The sequence below is a fragment of the Lithobates pipiens genome, unplaced genomic scaffold, assembly GCF_037356315.1.
Source record: "Lithobates pipiens isolate NorthernLeopardFrog02 unplaced genomic scaffold, aLitPip1_a1.2 Scaffold_30, whole genome shotgun sequence".
NCBI classification, from domain to species: domain Eukaryota; kingdom Metazoa; phylum Chordata; class Amphibia; order Anura; family Ranidae; genus Lithobates; species Lithobates pipiens.
Window position 1 is genome coordinate 65,119,805 of NW_027507791.1, and position 6,000 is coordinate 65,125,804.

At 44.0% G+C, this 6,000-nt stretch overlaps 1 long non-coding RNA gene across 1 annotated transcript in view; it reads right to left on the reverse strand.

The window, feature by feature from the left end:
- The window catches only part of LOC143942934 (uncharacterized), a 383,250-nt gene that overhangs the window by 280,832 nt on the left and 96,418 nt on the right, over positions 1 to 6,000 (reverse strand). Inside the window, exon 2 of the long non-coding RNA XR_013264860.1 lies at positions 3,842 to 3,918. This is a non-coding gene — a long non-coding RNA (uncharacterized LOC143942934). The remainder of the gene's footprint in view (positions 1 to 3,841; positions 3,919 to 6,000) is intronic.

Genomic DNA, 6,000 nt, shown 5'->3' on the forward strand with positions numbered 1-6,000 from the left:
GGGTATTGCAGAGTATTGGCAGGGTATGTATTGCAGAGTATTGATAGGGTGTGTATTGTAGAGTATTGATAGGGTATTGCATAGTATTGGCAGGGTATTGCAGACTATTGGCAGGGTATTGCAGAGTATTGGCAGGGTATTGCAGAGTATTGGCAGGGTATTGCAGAGTATTGGCAGGGTATGTATTGCAGAGTATTGGCAGGGTATTGCAGAGTATTGATAGGGTATTTATTGCAGAGTATTGGCAGGGTATTGCAGAGTATTGATAGGGTATGTATTGCAGAGTATTGGCAGGGTATTGCAGAGTATTGATAGGGTATGTATTGCAGAGTATTGGCAGGGTATTGCAGAGTATTGATAGGGTATGTATTGCAGAGTATTGGCAGGGTATTGCAGAGTATTGGCGGGGTATGTATTGCAGAGTATTGCAGAGTATTGGCAGGATATTGAAGAGTATTGGAAGAATATTGAAGAGTATTGATAGGGTATTGCAGGGTGTGTATTGGCAGAGTATTGGCAGGGTATTGCAGAGTATTGGCAGGGTATGTATTGCAGAGTATTGGCAGAGTATTGCAGAGTATTGACAGGGTATTGCAGAGTATTGGCAGGGTATTTATTGGCAGAGTATTGGCAGGGTATTGCAGAGTATTGATAGGGTATTGCAGGGTGTGTATTGGCACAGTATTGGCAGGGTATTGCAGAGTATTGGCACAGTATTGCAGAGTATTGATGGGGTATTGCAGAGTATTGGCAGGGTATTGCAGAGTATTGGCAGGGTATTGAAGAGTATTGGCAGGGTATTGCAGAGTATTGGCAGGGTATTGCAGAGTATTGGCAGGGTATGTATTGCAGAGTATTGGCAGAGTATTGCAGAGTATTGACAGGGTATTGCAGAGTATTGGCAGGGTATTTATTGCAGAGTATTGGCAGAGTATTGCAGAGTATTGGCAGGGTATTGCAGAGTATTGGCACAGTATTGCAGAGTATTGATAGGGTATTGCAGAGTATTGGCAGGGTGTTGCAGAGTATTGGCAGGGTATTGCAGAGTATTGGCAGGGTATGTATTGCAGAGTATTGGCGGGGTATTGCAGAGTATTGCAGAGTATTGGCGGAGTATTGCAGAGTATTGGCGGGGTAGTGCAGAGTATTGATAGGGTAGTGCAGAGTATTGATAGGGTAGTGCAGAGTATTGATAGGGTATTGCAGAGTATTGGCAGGGTATTGCAGAGTATTGATGAGTACTGGCAGGGTATTGCAGAGTATTGATGAGTATTGGTGGGGTATGTATTGCAGAGTATTGGCGGGGTATTGCAGAGTATTGCAGAGTATTGGCGGGGTATTGCAGAGTATTGATAGGGTAGTGCAGAGTATTGATAGGGTAGTGCAGAGTATTGATAGGGTATTGCAGAGTATTGATGAGTATTGGCAGGGTATTGATGAGTATTGGCAGGGTATTGCAGAGTATTGATGAGTATTGGCAGGGTATTGCAGAGTATTGATGAGTATTGGCAGGGTATTGCAGAGTATGGATGAGTATTGGCAGGGTATTGCAGAGTATGGATGAGTATTGGCAATTTGGCAGGGTATTGCAGAATGCAACTTACTTACACACTAGTGACTGACCTCCTGGTATTTATTCTCTTCCCTTCTGTTCTGGGGGGAGAAGAAGTAAACTTGAAAAGTGCAGCGGCTGTGGCAACAGGAGGCACTGGGTAGAGGGGAGCGGGAGGACAGTCCGGCGCGCAGCGTGTGTCACACTGACTGACGGTCTCGCGCCAGTGCGTGCCCACGTGCACGGCCGAAGTCATGTGACCGGTTGCTAGATGCGGAGCGGCCCCTGCCTAGCAACCAGTCACTCGGCGGCTGAGGAGCGGCGCGGACTACGCGCTGCATAGCCTCAGCCCAGCTCAGACAGCTAATGGGAACGGCGTTCCCGCTGTGGAAATAGTACGGGAACGCCGTTCCCATGCGTTCCCGCAGCACTCGAGCCCTGGTTATCGCATTTCCAAGTGAAGACTGACTACAAATAATATAAAAAAATAAAATAAAAATAATATATATATAATATTATTATTATTATACACACACACCACAATATCTCACAAAAGTGAGTACACCCCTCACATTTTATTATTTTATATCTTTTCATGTGACAACACTGAAGAAATTACACTTTACTACTAATATAAAGTAGTGAGTGTACAGCTTGTATAACAGTGTATAACAGTGTAAATTTGCTGTCTCTTCAAAATAACTCAACACACAGCTATTAATGTCTAAACCGCTGGCAAAAAAAAAAAAAAAAAAAGGAGTACTCCCCTAGGTGAAAATGTCCAAATTGGGCCAAAATTGCAATATTTTGTGTGCTGCCTTAACCCTCTCTGGCATAGAGTTTACTAGAGCTTCACAGGTTGCCACTGGAGTCTTCTTCCACTCCTCCATGATGACATCAACAAGCTGGTGGATGTTCAAGACTTTGCGCTCCCCCACCTTCCATTTGAGGATGCCCCACAGATTCTCAATAGGGTTTAGGTCTGGAGACATGCTTGGCCAGTCCATCACCTTTACCCTCAGCTTCTTCAGCAAGGCAGTGGTTGTCTGAGTTGTATTTGGGGTCGCTATCATGTTGGAATACTGCCCTTTGGCCCAGCCATGCAGACCAATTTGATGCAGTGTGCGGCATATGGTCTGAGCACTGACAGGCCCCCCCCCCAGGTAAAAAATAAAAACACAGTACATCTCAGCAATACATGCATATTTCCCCATGTTTAATCTCTTTAAAGTGAAAAATAACAGCTTGGTTTACATTCTGGCCCAGTGCCTCTGTGCTGGCATGACTGACATTATCCCACGCCAGCCAATCAAGACGACTGAAGGCCACAATAAGCCAGAAGAGAACATGCTAGAACCATGGAGGGACCTTGGAGGTATGGAGCGGTTGAAGCAAAGGTAAGTATTGTGGGCTTTTGTTCCACTTTAAGTCCTCATGTGGACTGACAACACACAACGATTTTATGAGCTGGTGTCAAACCTGTCCAGTCTTTTGCCAAACTACCCAATCCCTTTACTCCAATTAATAGAAACAAATCATTCTGTAGTTCCCAGATAACAATGAGAAAATTAAGCCCCTTTCAAAAGATAAGCCCACTCGGATTCGCCCTTCTGTTTTTCAGGTGGATCCAAGCGGGCCATCCATTGACTCCTATGGGTAGGGGGAGGTCAGCAGAGATGTGTCCGCTGACACCCGCCTGCCATCCTATCAAGACAAACACATCAATACATCTGCCATTGGTCTTGGCAGATTTGATGAGATCTGATGAAAACGGACAGGGCACTGACAGGTCCCTCCCCGCTCCGTGAGCAGAAACGGACCTGTCATCCCCTGGCTTAGCGGAGATCAACAGAGCGATCCTAAGCTGGCGGACTACACAGAGCGGATCCGCCCCTTGTCATAGGGGCCTTAGACTCCTTGAGATAATATAGGAAGTGTCTCCAGGACAGCTCTGCAGATCAACAGGTGGTTTCTTTTTCACTTATTAAACAGATATAATAAAACACTTTTAATTGTGTATTTAACAGATCAAAAGGGAGCAAATAAGATAAATGCATTGTTAGGGTTTACATATTTTATGTTTATACATTTTTAAGTCAAGGTTTTATATCTTTAAAAAAATAGTTGTGACACTGCCCCTTTAGTTTAGAAGCTGTGAGAGATTCCAGCACTTGGCTTACTTGACACCCATGCTTGTCAAACACTATTTATTAAATATCAATTCAGCTTTAGCAGGTTATGAAACAATTCTATACCAGCATACATACTAGAAGAATTACTTTAACCTACTGTATTTTATGTCTCCCTGGTTCTTCTATAAGTGCCATGGAGTATCCTATTAAATTGTGAATTGCCATTTTCCTGCCCTACAAAAAAAATAAAAAATAAAAAATCAATACAAAGAAAATACATAAACAAAAATAATGTGACAGATAATGTGCTTAGAGGATCAGAGGAAACTATAGGTAAATCACAAGGGAGATAAATAATCACAGGATAATGGGGCTTCAGGTAAAATGATGCAAATAAGGATTTGAAAAGCGGAAGGTTGAAACAGATCGTATAAGAAGTAATATCCTTTTGATCTCCATTCATTTATCAGAGAAATTGTTATTATTCAGGGCTCCAGGGCAAACATACAGGAAAATAAAATTTTATTACAATAAAGAAAGCTTAGCAAGGCAGTGATTATTCTGCACTGTATTAAGATGAGCAATAATGTCTAGATAATTAGTGCTGGGAAGATTTTGGAGTATAAAAAAAGGATGGAACCCCGTTCAGCTTTTTTTGGCTCTGTGTGTCCTCTAGGTTAGAGAGGGACTCTTTAAACGGGGACATCTGTAAAACTGGACATCACCCTGCTTTGACTTCTTTGCTGCATCTCAGGGACAGGAAGTAAAAGCAAATGGGACACAGCAAAAAAAAAAAAACTGACAAAGGTATTAACCTCTTCTCACTCCCTCCTGATGGCCCTGTAGCTTGGCCTTAACACCAGGAGGTTGGACGGACTTCCTAATCACATGATCATTGTGACTGACTGCCAATCAATGCCATCAGCTCCTGATCATAAGCAGAGACCGGTAGCTGTCTGGGATAGCTCGGTCACTGTGCTCTATTACAATCTCAGTACAAAAGCCTGGGTTCCCATGGACACATACATGTGCAGCATGGTGTGTATATTAGGACCCACCCTCCCTGTTGCAATACATGGTCGACAAGAGATTAAAGTGTATGTCTGGCCATGGCAGTGCCTGAAGAGGTGGTGCTGGGATCAGCAGCCACATAAGGACAGCTGGGCACTAGGACTATGCTACACAACCAAAGTGCCCGAGGTCTCTGAATCTGCTAAAACAGTGTGTCAGTTGGTCTTGGGAATTTTGTGCGTCAAGCAAGTGTTGTGCTGGAAGAGCTGAAGAGTTTGTAGATAGATTGTACAGAAGAAGTTGTCCCTAAAAAGTTCTAAAGTCAAGTGTGCATCCCATAATACCCTTAACCCCATCCAAGTTCAATACCCCGAATAAAAATACAAAACCAAAGCTGCAAGGACTGTTTCTTGACTCAAGAGTGTTGTGAAAAATTTTGTGGGCCTGGCTGTGCAGGGTGGAGGATACCTTTATTCACGAGTGGCTCCTGTGGGGGGATGCAAGGGGAAGGCTGATGTAAGCGGTTCTCTGGTCTCCAAAGCCCCTCCTTACATCAAAGCTCCTCTATATCTCAGAGATTGCAAAGTTTCCCCTTGCACTGTAAGAATGAACTCTGCTGACTCTGATTTAAGGGAGAATGCTGGGAACTCTAATGGGGGAGGGGCGCTCTGGAGAATGTGGGGAACTCTAATGTAAGGGGGGTAATCTGTGGCCTCTGATGTAAGGGGGAACTCTGTGAAGCAGGGGTAGGCAACCTTATAGAGGTGGAGAGCTACCTGAACAACTTGGGAGAAGTCAAAGATCACAGGGCACAGTGTCGCATCTTCAAACTTGATTTAAATCCCTAATTGGCATACTACCATGTCACAATCATGTGCATTGCATGGCAATCATGGGTTTAAATCAGGTGGTGAGGAGGCAAGATATCACAAATGTATTTGTTACACCCACTAATAATAACAGGGCGTATAACTGTTGCTGTGGCTGCAACATGTGTACACCCCTGGTCGCCGCAGCTAAAAGGAGTGCAGTTGGGGAGGAGTTATCAAAAAACATGTCTCAACTTTTATCACCTCCCCTAAACTGCAAATGTAAATGCACCCTTACCCATAATTTGGTGTCATTGGGAGGAACTGTGCCTCATCGTTGATGTTGGTAAATAAAGTTGTGCCCCAAGGGCTGGATAAAAGCAAGCTAAGGGCCACAGTGGAGACCACTGACTTACAGGAACAGCCGTAATTGGAACTTTCAATTTGGCAATACTGTAATCGCTTGAAGTGGAGCAGAAGGGCAAAAGCTCGCTTG